The 22,132-nt window shown below is 44.2% G+C and overlaps 2 long non-coding RNA genes across 5 annotated transcripts; both read left to right on the forward strand.

Moving 5' to 3' along the window:
• Positions 1-261: 261 nt before the first annotated feature.
• Positions 262-3,586, forward strand: LOC112892023. Of its 4 annotated transcripts, none has more exons than XR_003228647.1 (8): positions 262-672; positions 768-844; positions 1,329-1,943; positions 2,024-2,089; positions 2,175-2,276; positions 2,507-2,743; positions 3,159-3,392; positions 3,472-3,586. It is a non-coding gene; the product is annotated as an uncharacterized LOC112892023 (long non-coding RNA). The 4 variants fall into 4 exon arrangements; XR_003228649.1 differs by adding an exon at positions 1,210-1,254 and having other exon boundaries at positions 3,159-3,548; XR_003228646.1 differs by having other exon boundaries at positions 3,159-3,548.
• Positions 3,587-7,254: 3,668 nt separating this feature from the next.
• On the forward strand, positions 7,255-8,265 carry LOC112892024. The gene is made up of 4 exons (XR_003228650.1): positions 7,255-7,297; positions 7,388-7,541; positions 7,628-7,829; positions 8,183-8,265. It is a non-coding gene; the product is annotated as an uncharacterized LOC112892024 (long non-coding RNA).
• The last annotated feature ends 13,867 nt before the right edge of the window (positions 8,266-22,132 follow it).

The following is a 22,132-nucleotide window of genomic DNA, read 5'->3' on the forward strand; positions in this document are numbered from 1 at the left end:
ACGCGCACAGGATGCAAATTCACTAGTTACGAACCTTCAACAATAATTATTTTTCTATATTATTTTAGAAACTTGATCAAATTAGAAAAGCTTAATTTAGCATAAAGTTAAAGTAAATTTATAATTTACAACGGATGGAATAAACCCGTCACCTACACGGCCACACCTTTCCTTTTTTTATGTTTTCTAGTATATTTAAACCCCATTTGGGCCTAGGAAGAAGCGCAGAGGAGCAGTAGCGTGCGGATCCGGTGGAGGGATGGATCGGCCTCGATGGATGATGGCGGCCCTGGTGGTGGTGGAAGGCGCGTGGTAGGCTCGGAGGAGAGGGTGACGCGCTACACCCTCCTGCTCGGTTGCTTGCTTCCTCCGTCTTGCGCCGGCCCTCGTTGATCGCGCCGTCGTGCTGCGGGACCGCACGTGCTTCGCCTTCGTGACGATGACGCATGAGCGCATCGTCTCTCATCCAACGCTGGCGCGAGGTCGATGGCCATCGGACCCACACAGCCATGCCCAGTTAGCCTCGACCTCCCTTGCATACGTTTCCCGAGCTTAGGAGGCCCTGCCAGGCTGCCACAGAGGGCCGCCGCCATCTGCTATCGCTGCGACCGTCGTCTCGGCTGCCCGCGCCACCGTGCGCTCCCTGTCCTGCGTCCGTGACAGCGCCCCCTGGTAATTCTTGCTTTCTTACTACAAAACGATTTGTGTCTTGTTGGACCGTGTAGACCTCAAGGTATGCTTCAACGCATATTCGTGATTTTGAACAGGAAGGTGAACATTGGAAGCTCCTGTTTTTAATGAAGCCAATAAGGATGTAATTTAAAGAACATCTGCATGTTTTGCGGTGAATAATCAGCCCTGTACAGCTTTCTTAAATTCTCAAAATTTACTTTAAAGAAGATCAACTACTCGTGGGACAAATTAGTCAGACGATTTTGTTGTTGTCTAAGAGTGTACTACATTTGTTTCTTATGTGAAGAAACCATTATTAACATTTTGGATTCAGAAAATATATGAATTAGTCCTGAAAGTTCAAATCAAGTTATGGAATTGAAAGTGTACATAGTACCTGTTATTTCCCAAACATATGCAGAATGGGGACCTTGCAAATTCAATAATAGAACTCGAGTTCAATAATGAAGTTGTGTAAGACATTGCAAATTTTAAAACTGTCTCTCATTTTTGTTCTTGGTGTTCTTGGTGATACAGAGGGAGGGAGGACTGACTGTCTACTTTAGGAGTTGTGCAGTGTGGGTAATTGCTGGTTTAAGGCGAACGCACAAGGTTTCTTCCAATACGACTAATTCAGGAACTTTGCATCGGTGCAGGAACTCTGCTAACTTGGCATGGTCGTGGAACGCTCTCTGAATGCCGTCCTCTGTCCTCTCCAAATTGCTCATGACCGATGCTTGGATGGAGCTTTTTGAGAAGATAGCGTGAGAGTCCTGGTTTGTGGGTGCAGAAATTAAGATTGTCTGGGAAGATGAAGTGCTTCTAGATCGAATCGTAGAACATATTGAATATGAACTACTTGGAATTTTGCTCTAACCTATTAATACTATATGACTTGTATTTCCTAAAAAATATCGGAGTTGTGTTCCTTATGACCTTAGCTACCAGGTCTGTTGTTTCGATCTTTGTTCCAGGGGAGGAATTAGAGGCTTTTCTACAAGCTCCTCATTGACAATGTCGAGGAATTACTTCCTGTAGTGTACACACCAATTGTTGTGAGGCTAGCCAAAAGTATGATTCCATATTTAGTCGTTATCAGGGTCTTTATATTATCAGCTTTCAGGAGAAGTTGGCAAGGTGTCCATGTTCACAAGTGTTTTACTTGGCTGTGGAGGGGAATGATCATTCAGGTGCTCAAGATCTGGCCAGAGAGGAGCATTCAAGTTATCGTTGTTACTGACGTATGACGGTGAACGGATCTTGGATGTCAGGTAGCATCTTCTTCTATATATTGTTTATTGATGACAAGCAATCTCCAATGCTTCTGCTGACTGTGATAACATGTATTTAGGGGTTGGGGATCCCTGTTGGCAAGCTTGCACTTTACACTGCCCTAGGAGGAGTTCATCCATCTGCTGTAAGCTTATCATATCCATATTTAGATTATCGTTGGACCACCTTTGCTGATAGCATAAATTAACATGTTATTGATAATCTCATAGTGCTTGTCAATCACATCGGATGCCGGCACAAATAAATGAGGAGCTACTTACTGATGAAATGGATTTTACATGGGCTTGAGGCATAGAAGGGCCATGGGCCAGGTTGGACATCGATATCTATTTCTGCATGTTTTCATGTCTTGTTCTAGCTGCAAATTGTGACGGGGGTTTTACACTGCGGTATTGAAATCTGAGCGGCATTTGAATGAGAATGAATTGTTTGTGCTGTTTATTTTGATTTCTATGTGTTCCTTTTTTTTCTCTACTATCTATTTATTATTTACACGTTGGAGTCCGCAATTGATAAAGCCGGTGAGTAACTTAAATTACAGGCTTTGCAATGAGGGGAACAGGAGTGAGCCTTGTGAATCACATCTAGGAGGAATAAGCAATCATGCAGCAAGAGGAGTTCATATTAGAGTTTAGGAAGCCACCTACAGTGGGTGCCAGTGCTACAACATGGAAGACATTGGCTGCTTCAAGAGCAGTGAAGAAACTCTTGAGTCATGTCAACACCCTCTTAAGATTATTATTCTGAAGATTTTGAATAGCTAGGCACCTGATACAATGTAGGCGCTAAATTCCTGACCATCCCTTTGATTGCCTCTCTAAGTTCTGGTTGGTTTCCTTTATTCAAATGACGTTTGGTTAAACCCTTGCAATTTCATGCCAACATATGCAATTGACTACAATAGTTTCGACTCATCAACTTAATAGCTGCCTCTTAGACCAATAGGTGCTATTCTGTACCATGCGTCCTTTTATTCTGATCCTGCTCCAGCAACCCACTATAATTGCTTGAATCAATAAATTTGGAAAAGAGAACGGTTAGTTAACCAACCAGAAACTAACAGGCAAGCGGTGTTAAATGGTTAATAACTCCATCTATACCATCAAGAAAACCAAACAACCAAAGTGTAGGTACAGTGCTAGCTTTATTTCACACCATTGGAAAGCTGATTTGTCATGTTTTCTATTGATCAGATCCTTGTTATGTCACTTGTTACCAATGAGGAATGGGGGTTCCTGTACACAATGACAGGTACGCGAACTGCAAGTTTCTATATCTATTTTGCTATTTATCTTCTATTAAAAGGAATTGAACATTCAGATGATAGATATTGGATCATGACCATTTTACATGAGACTGCTTGTATTAGCTTGTGTATTGGCTGAGCCTACATGGCCTGAAAATTCCAAGAGGAGGCAACTTTTTAGGTACTGGTTCTGTAAAGTTGAAAAAAAATAAAAGTATTCTGCACGGTTTAGTCCGTAACATTCATGTTATATTTTCCAGAAAAACTTTTATGGACCTTGACCCCGTTGCTGTCTCTAAAATAAATTAGAAGAAGCTTGTCGCCCTGGAAGCGTTGCCCATTATCTTTTGTGAGAGCTTGAGAATTTATTTTGACCGAAATCAACAGGGAATGTCCCTGCCTATTTTTATATAAATTAATTTAATCCATGCCTATTTTTATATAAATTAATTTAATCCAGACCTGTTTTTAGTTCGCTCACATTCAAAGTCGGACTTGATCTGATGGATGCTACTCACGTGTTATTAGAATTTTAAGTGGATGAAAATATTTGTGGCAGGGTTATTTTTGTTACCGAATCCGATTATTAATTTTTTAGAAATATGTTCTTGTTACATGTACATCTTTACTATATATATAATCACTATTTATTAGATTTTCTACTCACATAAAATTTTATTTATTATATTTTTAAAAACACGTGCACGTGCACTCCACTAGTCATTGAAAAAAAAATAAAAATAGCCACCATTGAGTTCGCCCAGCTGGCCCACTCATCAGTCGTAATGCGCTGGTTTTGCCCGAGCAGTGTTTTGCGGAGAGAAAAAAATTATGTTTCGCATATGCGACACATAAGACTTAAGAGGCCCTGCACAGTGGACCGACTCGGTGGACCAACGGCGGCGAGGTTTTTGAGACGGCGGTGGTAGGGGAATCCCTAGCCTCATCGCTTCCGGCGACACAATCTAACCACATAGCCTCCATCACCTCGCCGCCGTAGATTATCCTCGGCGCCATCCCAAATGACCGCCTGCCGGGCTAGGCGCTTGACATCTGCACCAACCGAATTCCACACCTCCCCCCCCCCCCCCAGATTGCCCTGCCCCACAGAGTATCCTCCCGTCACCCATCACGCAACGCGACCCGAATAATCCCTCCGTCATCGCCGTCGACCTCTCGGGTCGCATCCTCCTCCACGCCATCCTGAATCGGGCCGGATCCCGGATCCAGGGTTATTCCGGAACCCGTCCAACGTCGGCATCCTGTACTCCCCCGCTGGCGTCGGCCACTATGTGGTCGCCGAGCTCTTCCTCGAGGAGGGTGCCGCCCACGCCGACCTTCTCAGCTTCGCGTCCCACGTCGGGGACTGGGTCAGGAAGCAGGTCCCCCCAACCATCACTGCCGCGTCCGTTTCGCTCCCAATGCGTACTCTCCTACGGCGGGAGGATCCGGTGGGTCGACCTCTCGTTTGGTCTCATCGCCTGTGGAGAAATTTGCTATTTCACCACCGTCAAAAGTAGGTTTTGCTAGAATAGCATCCCGCAAATAGGTTTCGTCAGAATGCTATTATGAAACTGGCGCAACACGCTATAATGCCTTTTCAGTCTTTTCTAATTCATATTATAATTTCTCACTTCTTTAGTCATATGAACCGACTTTATACCCCTACCTCCTCAAGTTAAATCGGCCGTACGTCACTCTCCTCCATCTCGATCTATTCTGTCCTCCGTCTCTTCTTGCCGTCGCACTCCATGTGCATCACGGCATTACTGCCGCCAGTGTTAGCGCTGCTTTGGCTGCCTGCTCTTCTCGACGTGCGATGATTAGCTTGTCTTGCTTCTTGGGCTGAACAGTCCGTGCAAAATATATTGACTAATATTGCTTGCACTTAGCCATCATCATATCTGACGCGCTAGCAAGGAAGAAAAATCGCGCCTCTCCGGCAATCAGCAGCCACTAGTAACAGCATCACATCTCAATTGATTTGATGCCACCCCTCTTAAAAAAACAAACAGCAAGCATCGTCGAATCCAGTGACAAAAGCATCCGCCGCACACCAGCTCTAGAAACAAATCCAGTGACTAGCTAGCAAGATGAGCAGGAGGCGGCCGGGAGCCAGGAGCGAGGCGGATGGGAGAAACAACATGGAATTGGGCATGGAGGACAGCGCGGAGAGGGTCGCTCGACCTCGCGGTGTCGGCTTCGTGGCTGCAGATGGCGTCATGGGGCCAGCGAGCTGGGAGCTTGCGGCTGGTGAAGTTGAGGACTTCCGGCTTGGTGCATTGACGGGAGGGATTTCCGGTGCTAGGTGCTTCCGCCGCCGTCGGCTTGCAGCGGGGCAGCGGGGGGAGTCGCCGTGTTGGCGGAGGGGGGCAGCGGCGCTCCCACCAAGAACGAAGAGAAGGGGGCCGACGAGGAAACGAACAATGCTGGGTGTGGTCGGCCTGGTTCAATCGATGGTCCGGGGGTAACTTGGAACTTACTCTGGAAAGATAAATGAAAAATGATTAAACGAATTGAAAAGAAGAGAAAAGGCATTGTAGCAGGAGATCCCAGTTTCATAATAGCATTATGGCAAAACCTATTTACGAGATGGCATTCCAACGAAACCTACTTTTAACGATGCCTTTTCTGTCTTCCGGCTCCCGCCGGTCAAAATGCTCGACCACTGTGAAGAATCTTTGCTCAAGCGCCGCCTCGTGAGAGTTAGTGCTGGCAAGCTGCGCTTCGTTGACATGTACCGCAATTTACGTGACCAGCGTGGCATGCTCAAGGTCAGCGTGTGGACGTTGCAGGCCGACCCTGACTCCGACCCCGAATCTTCATTGTGGAAGATGGAGCATGAGGCAAACTTCGCCGACATCTGGGCCGATAGCAGCTATAAAATACCCGGAATGCAGAATGCGGAGCCAATTATGGCACCCATCCATCCCGACAACCCCCGCATTGTGTATTTTATCCTGAATGACCACAAATTCGGCGTGGATGTTCCAATCCACAGCATCGTAGGCTGTAAACTCTACAATCCGGTGGTGCCATCGAAAGACCTGGTGTCCAGCCGCTTTCCTCTCGCGTGGCTGGAGCGCCCTTCCTCAGGTGATGCAGCTTTTGGTGCTATAATACTATGTCAACTGATTGTGTCTGCATGTAGTTTGACTGGCTATATGAGCATTGAGCAATTTGTTGCGTTGCTGTTCTGTAGTGATACTTTGGGCTAGTTAATTTATGCATTCTGAATAACATATACCCGATCTATCAAGTTCAGGCATTTTAAGAAGTTATACAGCAGTTTTAAGGAGTTCAATTAGTTTTGGAGATTTGAGGGAAACCTTACGGGCATTAGGGTGTGCGTAAAGTGTAATATTCCAGATTCAATGCGCCAAATTAGCATTGCAAAAGAAACAATGCACCTAATGCGGCATCAGATCTTGTACTCAGCATTGTTGGTAGAAATCTGAATCTGTCTTTGCTGACCGTATGAGCATCGAGGAATTTGTTGCGTGTTCAACTCTACATCTAGTTAATTTAATGTATAATGCTGGTGACCGCTATTCAGGACCTCCACTCCTCCTGACGTGCTCCACTAACTGCATGCCCGCATGCTACTGGATCTCACATGGCTAGATTAGCACTTGGCCACCCCCGTTCACTCCTCTTAACTTCTATATATATGACTTGTAGACAAGGGGTTCAGCACACTTTTTCATATAATAATATATGACTCAACTTGTCTGGGTCCAGCAGTTGAGGTGATGCACGGTGTTATACAATATCTTTCGAATAGTTTTCATGCCATTTCAAGGACACCTTATGGCAGTGAGGCATGTGTGAATGTAAACGTTTGGGTCTGAATGCACCCACATTGCATTGCAAAAGACACAATGGCACCCCACACAACATCAGATCTTGTATTAGTGTTCCTGATATGTTCAATTGTTCTTTTTATTTGGCCCTCTCCCACTGATTAGTTATGAAAAGGGAAAAAATCTCTAATTAATATTTCTATTTGTTACCAATCCAGAAGCTGAAGCCAGCAATGATGCTTTAAATTGTGGCAATGAATGGCTCCTCCAAAGGTATGCAAAGGTATGGCACATGACATAAGTTCGTTATATACATATCTATGGCATTTCGTTTGTTTCCAAATTATCTAATTTTTACCCCCATTCTTCACAGGACATACATTGATCGACCATTTGTTCAAGTGTATCAGAGCCACTCTCTGAACCAACACCGAATTAATGCAAATTTGAGCAATGCGCACATCGGACAGGATGGACAGACAATGGCTTGTGTCTCTCGAGCATTGCAGCATTACAACACCACAAATGTTAGCAAATGAAACATGTTTTCAATTCTACCTTTTTATGTTTACAGCAGGGGATGCCTAACTGAATAGCAACTTTCTGTGTGCAGAATGCCAATTATCAAATTGACATGACGGAGCCCAGAGATAGCAATGCATTCGATCCTATTTACCGTCAAAGATTTGGAACTGAGCTCGCCTGCTTTCATGTCAATTTCTCTGCAAGAAATTCTAGTGGTGAAAAGCAGCTCTTCTTTGCAGAATTGACCGGTGCAAATGGGCCTGAGAACATCAGTAGGGTTACAACATTAGGTATATTATGGCGTTTTACAATTTGATATTATTATTGTAATACAAATGATTAAAATGATTTTTTAAAAATTTCAGGCTGTGATACAAATTCAGTAGAAGGTATAAATTCTTTTTATGCTACATACTTGAGTTGTCAAAGAAATATGTTTATTATAATAAATGACTCCATTTTGTTTCAGCCGTGCAGAACATATCTGCTTTTATTGCACTGGAATTATGCACCCATGTTCTGGCTCATTCGAAGGCATGAAAACCGAACATGCCATTATCAATAGGTACGTTCCGCTATAACTATACTAGAATGGTAATATAAATTCTTTATGTTTCTGGTATTGTGGTGGTGGTGGTTGCAGAGGGTGGAGGGGTTTAACGTGGTATGGAGCACAATGCTCAAGCCTGTTCTGTCTCTACTCTTGATTTCAATGGGGTCCTGAGGATATATGTGTTATATATAAGGATCTGCTACTGCGCTAATTAGACTAGAAAACCTCCTTTGCTTTTGCTCAATCGGGATACAGAGAGAGAGATTGAGAGAGACACAGAGAGGAGAACGGCAATACCTTCGTGCCCTTGGGCAGAAGCGGATGCCGATGTGCCCGCCATAGTGGTGAAGCGCGGGGATCTCGGTGCAGTCCGGCCGTAGGTGTTCTCTCTTGCGGTGGTCGACGTCGAGGTCGAGGACGCGTCAGCGAGCTCGGGGCCGAAACAGGGACGTCGAGGGCAATGCCGGAGGTGCTTCCCGCCGCTTACCGCGCTCAAGGTAGATCGGCTACGCTGACTGTGGGTGGGGTGGCGGCGGCCGGTCAACCTCGTGATGCGGGCCGCTGGCCCCCACCCCCTTTTTATATTGCGCGGCGCGACGGGGCCCACCAGCTAGGGTTGAGCTGGGGCGCCCCCGATCAGGGCGCTTCGGTGAGGTAGCCCATCGGCCCGTTAGGGTCCGATGGGCTAGGAGATCAACCTAACGGTCTCCCCCTTGATCTCACCCTGTCCTTTTCTTTTACTTTTACTTTTTCGCGTTTCGTCGTGGATTTGTGTATAGAGCATGCCTCATCGTTCACGATCAACTGTCGATAGATTTAGCAGCTACAATCCACGCCTCCATTCAGAGACGGAATCTTTAACCTTTTGGGCCCTTGTAGTCCGAAGATCACAGGCTATCCCTTAGCCCCATGCCAGCTACGTGTTCCTTGAACACGTTGGGTGGTAAGCCTTTCGTTAGCGGATCCGCAAGCATTTTCACTGTGCTTATGTGTTCAAGATTTATGATCTGATCTCGGACTTTATCTTTCACAACATAATACTTTATGTCTATGTGTTTGGCAGCACCACTTGTCTTGTTGTTGTGAGCGTACATTACTGCGGGCTCGTTATCGCAGTACAACTGTAATGGTTTAGATATATTATCTACCATTCTCAGACCGGGTACGAACTTCTTTAGCCAGTTCACCTGCCCTGTGGCCTCATAACACGCAACAAACTCGGCATACATTGTGGACGATGTAGTGACGGTTTGTTTGCAACTTTTCCACGATATTGCTCCCCCGGCTAGGGTGAACACATATCCTGATGTGGATTTTCTGTCATCTCCTGCGTAATCTGAATCTGAGTATCCTACGATACGCAGAGATTCTGTTTTCCTGTACGTTAACATGAGGCCTTTTGTTCCTTGCAAATATCGCAGAACTTTCTTTACCAATTTCCAGTGTTCTGGTCCTGGATTACTCTGGAATCTGCCAAGCAACCCGGTAACGTAAGCTATGTCAGGGCGTGTGCACACTTGTGCATACTGTAAGCTTCCCACAGCAGAAGCATATGGTACCATTTTCATTTGATCGATCTCATATTGAGTCTTGGGGCATTGAAACTCCCCATATCTGTCGCCCTTAACTATAGGTGCAGGTGAGGCACTGCATTTGTGCATATTAAATTTCTTCAGGACCTTCTCTATATATGTCTTTTGAGACAGTCCTAATACCCCTTTTGATCTGTCTCGATGAATCTCGATTCCTAGAACGAATCTCGCTTCACCGAGGTCTTTCATCTCGAAATGCGAGGATAAAAACTTTTTCGTTTCTAGCAGCAGACTAACATCACTACTTGCCAGTAGAATGTCGTCCACGTACAAAATTAGGAAGACGTACTTCCCATTCTTGAACTTTGCGTAAACGCAATTGTCCTCGACATTTTCTTTAAACCCGAATTCTTTTATTGTCTTATCAAACTTCAAGTACCACTGTCTTGAAGCTTGCTTTAGCCCATAAATCGATTTCCTCAGACGGCATCCCAATTTTTCTTTGCCTTCCACAACAAAACCTTTCGGCTGTGCCATGTAGACGGTTTCATCTAAGTCCCCGTTAAGGAATGCTGTCTTCACGTCCATCTGATGTAATTCTAGATCGTAATGAGCTACAAGAGCCATTATGATTCTGAAAGAATCCTTACAAGAGACTGGGGAAAACGTCTCGTTGTAATCAATTCCTTCTCTTTGTGTGTATCCTTTAGCCACGAGTCGTGCTTTAAACTTATCTATATTCCCTTGGGAGTCATATTTGGTTTTGTAGACCCATTTGCAGCCTACTGTTTTGGCTCCTTTAGGAATCTCCTCTAGGTCCCACACTTTGTTGGTACTCATCGATTTTATTTCGTCTTCCATAGCGTCAAGCCATTTCGACGAATATTCACTTCTCATGGCTTCTTCAAATGAAGTGGGATCGTCCTCCATTTGAATTTCTTCGCTATTATAGACTTCATAGTCATTAGAAATAGCGCGTTTTCTTATTCTTTGAGGTCTCCCGTGAGCCTGAGCCTGCGGTGCCTCATCTATTTGGGGCTGCTGGGGCTCCTCTTCTTGTGCGGCAACTGGCTCGTCAGGAGCCTGATGAATGGGTTCCTCTTCCTCATTCATCGTCACCACAGAAGGAGTCATTACAGGTATCGGCATCGCAGTGACTTGCACTGGCGGTGCAGACACAACGGGCAGCGAGAAAAAAGATTCCTGAATCACGGGATTGGGTGTATACACCCTCTTCTCCTCAAGATCAATTTTCCTTGCTGTGCCGCTCCCCCGGATCATTTGATCCTCAAGAAAAACTGCATGCCTCGTTTCTACGAATTTCGTCGATCTGTCTGGGCAGTAGAAACGAAAACCTTTTGACCTTTCTGGATAGCCAATAAAATGGCAAGATACCGTTCTTGAATCTAGTTTTGCAATAATCGGGTTAAACACTTTTGCCTCAGCAGGACTCCCCCACACCCGCAGATGATTTAGTGAGGGTACTCTTCCTGTCCACATTTCATACGGCGTTTTCGGCACCGATTTACTCGGAACTCTGTTGAGAATGTGAATGGCGGTTTTCAGTGCCTCCATCCATAAACTCACTGGTAACGTAGAGTAACTGATCATGCTTCGCACCATATCCATTAGGGTGCGATTGCGTCTTTCAGCCACTCCGTTCTGCTGAGGCTCGCCCGGCATCGAGTACTGGGCTACTATGCCTTGTTCCATCAGGAACTTCGCAAAAGGTCCTGGAACTTGGCCATATTGGGTATGTCGACCGTAGTATTCCCCTCCACGATCGGATCTTACGATTTTAATCTTTAAATCGTGTTGGTTTTCTACTTCGGCCTTGAATATTTTAAACTTATCCAAAGCCTCCGATCTTTCTTTAATTGGATAAATGTATCCATAACGGGAATAATCGTCTGTGAATGTTATGAACGAGTCATAACCATCCACACTCTTTACATTAAACGGACCACAGATGTCTGTGTGAATTATTTCTAATACACCTGTGCTCCTCCTAGCATTTTTCTTTATTTTCTTTACGAATTTGCCTTTTATGCATTCAATGCATTGCTCTAAGTCAGAGAACTCTAATGGAGGAAGAATTTCGTTTTTAATTAATCTTTCTATTCTCCCCCTCGAAATATGGCCTAAACGACAGTGCCATAATTTCGACGACGTATCGTGAGTTCTCTTACGTTTTCTATTTGCGAGTGTAGACGAGGATACATTCGCACTGTTATCGCATACGGAATTAACACTTTCGCGTAACGATATCAAATAGAGATCATTCTTTCTGAATGCAGTGGAAATTACTGTATCATTACATTCGATCAAGCATTTCCCATCTCCAAATAGACAAGAATAACCATCTGTATCTAGGCGAGACACACTAATTAAGTTTCTGTGTAGAGAAGGAACAAATAAAACATCTCTAAGTACAATAATGAAGCCAGTGTCGAGTTCCAAATGAACGTCTCCTACTGCTTCAACGTCTGCCTGATCTCCATTTGCCACTCTAACTTGCTTTTCGCTTCTTTGAGTGGTTCTCGTCGAACGGAATCCCTGTAAAGCATTTGCAACATGAACAGTTGCTCCTGAATCAATCCACCAAGTAGATTTTGAATATTCTATATACAAGGATTCATTTACAAATGAAATAACGTTCTCACCTCTTTTCTCCATGATCATCTTTAAATATTTGGAACAGTCTTTCTTGTAGTGACCCCTCTCTTTGCAGTAGAGACATTGATCTTTATCTACGAGAGCCTGTCCCTGCTGCGGTCTGTGTTGTTGAGAGCTTTTACCTTTTGAGGAGGTTGAAGAAGAAGATGAAAAATTGCCTTTAAAGTTGGCATGCTTCTTCTTGTTCACATAGTTTAAGGATCCTCCAGTGGTGGACCTGATCCTTTCCTCCTCCTGAACACACATCGCAATAGTCTTTTCTATGTCCCAAGTTTGTGGTTGGGTGTTGTAATTGACAACAAAAGTGTCAAACTCTTTTGGTAACGAAGCAAAAACCAGATGGACAATGTGATCCTCCTTGAAGGCAAGGTCCAATGACTTTAGCTTGTTGTTCAGGTTGACCATGCGATGAATGTGTTCTCTAATGCCACCGCCAGTGTATCTCTCTGAAACCAGTTGTTTTATCAACTGGGTTGCATAAGTCTTTGAAGAACCAGTGTATTGGTTCTTTAATTTTTCAAGATATTCTATGACGGTGGCACAATCTGGGATTGAGCCCATAATTGCAGGCTCAATCGTGTTCTTTACCACTGCCAAACACTTCTTGTTGGCAGGGAACCATTTGGCATAAAGCCTCTCATAATCTGCTCTTGCTTTCTTATAAGCAAGCTCTGTTTGCTTCCAAGAAGCATCTGTGTCTGTGTCCTCTCTCTCAGGAAGCACAGGCTCTGTAGGAGTCGGTGTAGCTACAACCCAATCTAATTCACCCATGATGAAATAGAGATCCAGCTTTCTGTACCATTCATTGTAATTATCTCCCTTTAATATTGGAATATCGTTGATGGAAAACATCATTGATACTCCTCCTGAAAAATATCCATGAGTGGTGAAAACATTAAATTAAGTTCAAATAAAATTTATTGCATATGTAAAATACGACGTTGGTCATAAATTTAAAATATGCAATAATCTTGTGTATTAAAACTAAAACACCGTTGGGCAGAATTAGAATTAATACATAAAAATTATCTATTAAAATTAAAGCATAATCTCTTTTGTATTAAATCTAGAATACCGTTGGGCATAAATAGATATAATACAGGAAAAATATCTATGAAAAGTAATTCAGTAAAAAATTGCAATATTATCACTTGTTAACGTTGGTCAAAAGATAATAATATTACAATTCAGAAAAATATCTATTTGCCTCGAAGAATTTAAATTATTCCGTTGGTTCAAATTTAAAATTTCAAGGCAATTAAACAAAAAACATATAAAGAAGTTTTAATCTTTGCAGCGGAAAACTGTAATTCTATCAAAAAATGTCTAAAATTATCTTTTATAAACAGTGCATCAAGGTTCACTCAAGTTTGAATTTGAAATGCATCAAATTCAATCAAATTCTATTGGAAAAACTGATTCTGGAAATTGGAAAAACGCACTGTTGGTCGCTTTGCAAAAACCGGCCCGGCCGGCCCACTCACTCGCGCTCAGCCCAGCTTGAAAAAACCGGGCGCCTTCTCGCGTGCGCGGCCTGCTAAGGCCCGGCCCGCGACCCCTCGCGCACCCCCGCGCGGGCGCTTGCGCTCGGGCCAAAGCAACCTGGGCCCGGGCCGCGCATTCCCCTCCCCACCTGGGCCAAAAGCGGCCCATTCGAGCGCGGGACGACGGGAGCCGCCCGATCAAGATCGACGGCTACGCGTCGATCTCGGGCGATCAAAACCCCCTTCGCCGGCCCTCCCCGAAACCCTAGCCCCATTCCCTCTCTTCTCGCCGACGCCTCCTTCTTCTCCACTCACCCGAGCGAGAGCGAGCGACCGGCGGGCGGCAGCAGCCGCGGTGGCGGCGCCATGGCGAGCCCGCTCGCCGGCGCGCGCGTCCACCGCTGGGTGGGCGCGCCGCCGTCGAGCGGCTTCTCTGTGGTGCCCGGCGAGCGGCCCGAAGACAGCTCGCGCGAGCTCTGTCCTCGCTGGGCCAAAGGCCTCGCGGGCAATCTGGTCGGCGACGGTGGGCCGTGTTCGCCGACGGTGGGCGGCGCAAGAAGTGCCAGGTAAGTAGCCCCTTTGCCTCCGCCCCTGTTCTGCTCAGATCTAGGGTTAGGGTTAGGCATTCGGGGTTGTTCTCTGGGGATCTTTTAAGGGGATTTCTTTTGGTGTTTTTCTCTGTTGTCTCCTAGATCTAATCAACGCTAGAAGCTAGAGGCGACTGATACCAATGTTATATATAAGGATCTGCTACTGCGCTAATTAGACTAGAAAACCTCCTTTGCTTTTGCTCAATCGGGATACAGAGAGAGAGATTGAGAGAGACACAGAGAGGAGAACGGCAATACCTTCGTGCCCTTGGGCAGAAGCGGATGCCGATGTGCCCGCCATAGTGGTGAAGCGCGGGGATCTCGGTGCAGTCCGGCCGTAGGTGTTCTCTCTTGCGGTGGTCGACGTCGAGGTCGAGGACGCGTCAGCGAGCTCGGGGCCGAAACAGGGACGTCGAGGGCAATGCCGGAGGTGCTTCCCGCCGCTTACCGCGCTCAAGGTAGATCGGCTACGCTGACTGTGGGTGGGGTGGCGGCGGCCGGTCAACCTCGTGATGCGGGCCGCTGGCCCCCACCCCCTTTTTATATTGCGCGGCGCGACGGGGCCCACCAGCTAGGGTTGAGCTGGGGCGCCCCCGATCAGGGCGCTTCGGTGAGGTAGCCCATCGGCCCGTTAGGGTCCGATGGGCTAGGAGATCAACCTAACAATATGCTCATGTACATTGCTACGTAGAGTGGAGAGCAGTTGGAAATGATGAAAGTACTCCCATTTTTTCCTTAAATTGAGCAGGTCTCTTTAGCTGACTTGTACTATCATTATATTGAGAAGTACAAACACAAGAAGGGGCACAGTGTCAATCCAGTTCAGCGTTTATGGCTTGAGATAAGCCATTTATGAGTTGTTAGTGCTTAGTTATCATTTATCAAGATATCAGGTTGGTTAGCTAGGGCTAAGATTTTTAGTCATTTGTTAGGCTGTTAACTCTTTGTGTTAGGGTCTCCTATAAATATATGCCTGGTGCCTGGTGTATCATATTTGAGATCAAGTGGAGAGTAGTTCCCAATCCATGTAACTAGCTGCTCAGAGCCTCCTAGCTAGGAGCGTGAGGGACGCTCCATCTATTCCTGTTTATCCAAACCAATCCCCAAGCCATGTCATGCCTTTGTATATGTTCTAATCCATGGTTGGTCATGAGTAATCGGGAAATAACTTTGCATTGTCCTTTGGACCACCAGAACCTTTATTATGTGCAGTACTAGCTTAAAGTATGATGACATCTAGACCTGAATTACTCTAATTAAGACTTTTTGGAAACATCGCAACCGACGTGTTCTCGATGGGGCTCCTCCAAATGTGTCTTGTGTTGTTTCTTCTGTTGAGGAAGAGCTGCATCAGTGGTCTATAGTCGGGGCTCGAGGAGTGTCTCATCTCCTCGCCATTGGGCCACAAGATGATTAAGTTCCGGTCTCCTGGGTCAGGTCTTAGCCTTTATTTTCTGTGAGAATAACCAATTGTACTGCTGTAAGGGCGTGATACAGGCCCCTCAATCTGCATCGCTTGGGGTTTTTACCCTATCTTTCTTCTTAATATATTGATACGCATCTCTTCTGCGTGTTCGAGAAAAAACAGAGGTAGGGACCAGACCGACAAAAGTCACACCACCATCCGTGGCATCTGATGTGAAGGAAAAGGAGAAGGGAGTAGGAATACTCACTCTTTGCAGAAGGTTAGAGCGTACAGGAGGCCTTGCAGCAAACCATACTGCTTGCAAAGTCACAATGAAAGAAGAGATGTGCATCTGTTTCAACCTGATCACATCCAGTGCAATGCTTACCCATGTTGGTGGAATATGTGGCTGACCTGTCTCCAGTTGCCAGGGCTTGCCTTCTTTGGACTGGGCTTGAGAGGTTTACAACAACCGCCGACATGGGGATTCAATATCACTTTTGTCTCTTTATTCTGCATATCTGAAATCTACCACTTAATCTATTGTCAAGAATTTAGCCTAATAGGTGTGTTTCAATTGCTGTGTTCCTCCATGTTTCAAGTAAGCTTCATTGGACGGGGCTTGAGAGGTTTACAGTGAGGCTTAGGCCATAGAGAGGCTGGATTTCTTGGTCGCAGAACATTAAATTGTGCTCAAGAGTGGGTGGTGACGAGTGCACACGACAGCTTGTGAAATTGATGACTGAATATGTGTGGAAGCACACTCATGATAGCTTGTTATTTGATCACTATGAGATCTGGTCTGTTGTTTTTTTTTAAAAAAACTATTTGTAGGTTTGGTATGTATGAGGTAGATCGTTTATATCCGTATCGTTCTATATGATCATTATCCACAACATACCATCTTAAATGACTTCATACACTGCTTTATTTTGTTTGGTGAAGAGTAACGAGCAAGGAGTTAAAGTCCAAAAATATCCGCTTCGATTTTTCTGCGATTTCCCTTGAGCCATGCCATAATGTGGTAAAATGATTTATTCACGTACCTTAAGTTTATGATTTTAGGTACAGAATTTCCTGGTATGCATGAAGATCTATCCTCTGAGATTTAGAACTCCATGTATTAGCACTCTGTAGTTACCTCTGTTGCTTTGTTGCCTTCTCACCTAATTACATCGTTTAGAAACAATTTAGAGCCCGAACTAATGTCCACCTGGATGAATCCTTTTGCAATCATGGGATTCTTCAGAATTTTGTTACATCTTAATCTTACCCACTTTCAATGTTAGAGTGAATGCTACTTTCGTCACTCTAGTACACCCAGGAACGCACAACAGCAATGTACTTGGTAATACCTGATGGACGATTCAGAGAAATATTAAATCAATAATCCAGCTTGCAGGATTGCTCAAAGTCCAAAATCAAGATAAAACCAATAAACTCGTAGATGTACGGACACCCATGTACTGTTCCACTGTCCATCCCTCACAGTTCCACTGTTCCTCTAAGCCTGTTGCACTGTCCTTATGCTAGACGGAGGAGAGCTGGACCCTGGCGCATGTGTTTTGTTTGTGCACGACGGAGGAGAGCTGCCTGCGAGATATGATGCTGGTCCTTACCATATGCGATTTCATGGCAGGGTCCCTTTTCATGTGACCTGCATGACAGGTGCTCAAGAGAACGCTTCAATGTAAGGTTAAGATTTTTGAGGTACTAGTAATTAAATCTTCACAATGTAAGAATAATTACCCCCAGCCCCACCCACCCCACACAACAAGCCTATGATTCAATGATTGCAATAATTATTATGTGGCTTTGCTTACCATTTGCAACGAACTGAAGGGTAAATATCACCTTCTCCTATAATGATAACCGAAATGGCCAGTTATTAAATTATTATGGTCGAGGCAACCATGTCTTCGGTAACATGTTGTTGACGCGAAAATATGTCACGTCAAATAGTTGAGCACTGAACGTGCAGTGCGCAGAGGGGCTCCTTGCAGCACCTCTGCGAAAACTAGAGCTTCCGGTTTTTGAAATCAAAACCTCTGGTTTCCTTGGGATTCCGATGAAGATCCAGCGAACGCCGGCCCGGGAGGGACCCCGTCGGGGCTGGCGCACCTTGAGTTGCTCTAGGGTCGGCAGGCCACGTAGAACATCCTCAAATGCCGTCGAGACGAGAGAAGAACAACAGGTACGGGCGTTGGAAGAGCTAGGGTTTAGAGAAGACAAAAAGTAATGAAAAGTGATAGATTAATATATTTTTGATCGATTGGATTCAAACCCAATCAGCCACGGTCCTTTATATTTATAGAGTGGAGAGGTCTTGCCCCAAGTAGAAATCGAATTAGATTATAAAATCTTGACAGATCTGGACTCCCTCCTCGTATTCACCTAAAACCGGAACTTCTGGTTTCCGAAACCGAAACTTCAGGTTTCCAAAACCGGATATTTTGATTTCCAAATCCGGAACTTCCGATTTTACTAACATGTGTCAATTGGTCGTCAACGTATGCCCCCTCTGATTTTTGGCAAAGCTTGCATGCCAAAAAATAATCTTTTGGACCAAAATTGTCTAAGGACAATGATGAACAGTACATCATCCATGTTGCTTCTAAGGGCGACGAAATCTTGCATCGGCCATACAACTTGATTTTTGCTCAAGATGATGTTGAAGTCACCTGCTTTGGCCTCTACTCCTTCCTGACTGGTTTATCAGATTGATGCTCCAACAACTTCTGTTTGAGTAATCTTTGCAACTTCCTCTTTTGAGTGTGAGTCAAGCCTGAAGGACGCCATCTCGGCTGTAAATATTTTGAATCTTGCTTCATGTTTTCCTCACCCTCTTTGCTGTCAACAAACTTGCTTTTGACCGTATCATTAGCAACAATCGATCTTTGTGATGCTCCACAATTCGGATATGTAGAAGGATATTGAATAATATATGGTTGCATATACATTCTACTATAATCCAAAGGTGAATAATAGCAAGGATATGACCAAAACCATGGAGTAACTGATCCAAATAATGAGTATGTTGCAGCAGCACTGTTACCTTGATGTAAGCAAAAATCCGGTTGTTCTTGAGGTTTTGGTGATGATTTTGCACTTTTAACTTCATTTGGCCCATTCTTCTTCTTCTTAGTACCTCCATTCTTCTTATATTTGGCCGGGAGTTCTTCAAAACTTGGCCTCACTTTATTTTTGCCTTTGGACCTGTTCTCAGAATTTTCAGAGAGGCCGGTCAGATCGGTCTCACAACCGTGTCAAACCGATTCACGCAGAACTGGCGTCTTTGTTTCTGTCTTGCCCCCCAAGCGTCGAAGTCTTCGATGCAGACTGAGGGGTCTTTTTTGCTAACATTTCGTTTTGCACTTTCATGACCTTCTTTTCCGTAGATCTTTCTTCACCAATTATCACATTTTTCCCCTTAGCTTTTTCGGCTTGGTCCAGTCGAATCAACACTTTTGGATTTGTCAACTCAAGTGTGTGTAGGGGAAAAGGGTTTTGATCAACTTGCATTGCATTCAGAACCAATCATCCTTCATTTATGGCCGATTATATTCATCTACGGAAAATATTGCAATCATTAGTAGCATGAGAGAAAATTATGAAACTTACAATAAGCATGCTTCTTCAACTCATCCATCGGTGGTATAGTATAAGAGAATTTAATCTTCCCAATTTTTGCTAGCTCATCAAAAATTTTGTCACACTTAAACACATCAAAAGTGAATTTAACTTCATCGTGCCGATTTTTATGAATCGGCTTGAGAGAAGCACAAGTGCTTGGCTTATCCTTAGGTGACCATAAAAATTCAGCAGCATAAATCTCTTTACTCTCATCGTCTGATGAATCACAATCTAGCACCTACATACCAAGACGATCAGATTTGGGATTAGAATCTTTACTTTGGCTTTCTTGAGCCAAAGCTCTTTGTAAAACTTGATTAATGGTTATAAACTCATAGCCTTCTAGTTTTTCTTTAATATGAGACCTCAAACCATTAAGAGCCAATTCAGCAAGATCCTTTTCAGAAATAATTAAGCTATAACATTAGTTTTTGGTATCTCTAAATCTTCTAATGTATTCAGCAACAGGCTCATCAAGCTTTTGCCTAATCGATGTCAAATGAGATAGTCTCAATTCATTATCACCATTATCAAAATGCTCATGAAATTTAGGCTCTAATTGAGACCATGTACGAATAGAATTAGGAGATAATGCTAAAAACCATGAGAAAGCAGTAGTAGATAATGATAGAGGGAACATTCTAATTTTTAAATGATCAAGACTACCATGAATACCCAATTGTGCATTAAATTGGCTAACATGCTCCCATGTGGTTCTACTGTCCTCCCTAGTGAGTTTAACAAATTCCGGCACCTTGAAATTGTGAGGATATGGTATGGCATCAAAACTCTCAGGATAAGATTTTTGACACACTAGAGTCTTATCTTTAAGCTCTACGCCAAAAGTTTCTTTAAACATAACAACCAAATCTCTTTTATGTTTTTCAAGCATTTGATTATAATAAGGATCAATTGGCTTTTGCATACTAGAGTTAATAATATTCGGCGCATGATATGGTACCTGGTTCGGTTGTGCATACGATGATTGCTGCGAAATAACCATTGTTTGGCACCGCACCGTATGAAAAACTTGAACTTTGGGGAGGCATAGGATATGTGTTATATGTCATGGCAGTGTACGAAGGAACACAATAACCAGCATATCCATTTGTTTATCTAGGATCAGCCTGAACAAGAGGTATACTAGCAATTGGTTCAGGAGATGACCGATACGCAACCAAAGCTCCAGAATCGGTCAGACCTGGTTGAAATCAATCCTCCATAATTGGTCTGACCGGTTTGTGCAACCGGTCTTCGAAATAGTTCAACGGCATGCCAAATTGAGGCGTGGGTACTGCCGATGACTCAGGAGGCATAGCATTACGTTGTGAAGTACCAACAACATTAGACTTAGGAGCATTACTATCATTTGCTAAGGGTTGCTTCCCTAACGATCTGTCTATCATGTTTTGAACAATAGCAAGCATTCGTTCTTGACTATCAACTAATAAACGACTAACTTGCTCCAAAGTAACGGGTGGTGTTGCAGTACTCACATTGGCTTTTACCTTAGCTTGCTCATCCTCGCCTGAGACAACGACCACCTCCTTGTCCTTGGAGATGTCATCCTTCCGATTTTTGGAGAAGTGAGATAAGAACCATCGACGTGCTTCTTCATCTTCTTTTGTTTTGCATCGTATGTTCTCCTCTTCATGCTAATTCATGAAGGCTTCATAAGCTTGATGATCCTCGGCCGACAATTCATCAATGGTCGGCCTAGAGATGTTGTCAGGATCAACCTCACTAGATTTTGGTAGATTCACCATAGTAACAGATCCCTTTGCTTTCGTCCCTAGCGGAGTCGCCAAAAAGTATGTTGACGCGAAAATGTGTCACACCAAATACTTGAGAATTGAACGTGCAGCGCGCAGAGGGGCTCCTTGCAGCACCTCTGCGAAAACTAAAACTTCCGGTTTTTGAAAACAAAACCTCCAGTTTCGCCGGGATTCCGACAAAGATCCAGCAAAGACCCGCCCGAGAGGGACCCGTTAGGGCAGGCGCACCTTGAGTTGGTCTAGAATCGGCAGGCCACCTAGAACGCATACGCCGTCGAGACGAGAGAAGAACAGCAGGTATGGGGGTTGGAAGAGCTAGGGTTTAGAGAAGACAAAAAGTAATGAAAAGTGATAGATTGATATATTTTCGATCGATTGGATTCAAACTCAATGGGCCACGGCCTTTATATTTATAGGGTGGGAAGGTCTTGCCCCGAGTACAAACCAAATTAGATTACAAAATCTTGACAGATCTGGACTCCCTACTCGTATTCACCTAAAATCGGAACTTCTGGATTCCAAATCCAGAACTTCCGGTTTTACTAACATATGTCAATTTTGGTTGTCAACGCATGCTCTTCCCAATTTTTGAATATGTAGGAAATTAAATGGCTAGGATTATCTTCCATTGTATCCAAAAGTAGTTTCATCTATATATCCGCACCATTCTGCTTGGAGAAACTATTTGAAAATGTGAAATGGTGTACATTGTATCGATTGACTTTAATTGAAATTACTTTGTTATGCACCTGCCCTGCAGTAGAGCCTGAACCTGAAGCACTATCTGGTGGCCACGCGATACAGGTGACTAGGTGAGGCGAGCACAAACTCCGGGAGGAAAAGGTTCATGGAGATGGGGAACACAACATGCAGGTATATGAAATCGTAATTCTCCTGCAGGATTTCAGATTGTAACACGATCGATGCAGGGAGAGATGGAAAAGA

Source organism: Panicum hallii, chromosome 5 (genome assembly GCF_002211085.1).
Source record: "Panicum hallii strain FIL2 chromosome 5, PHallii_v3.1, whole genome shotgun sequence".
Taxonomy (NCBI): Eukaryota; Viridiplantae; Streptophyta; class Magnoliopsida; order Poales; family Poaceae; genus Panicum; species Panicum hallii.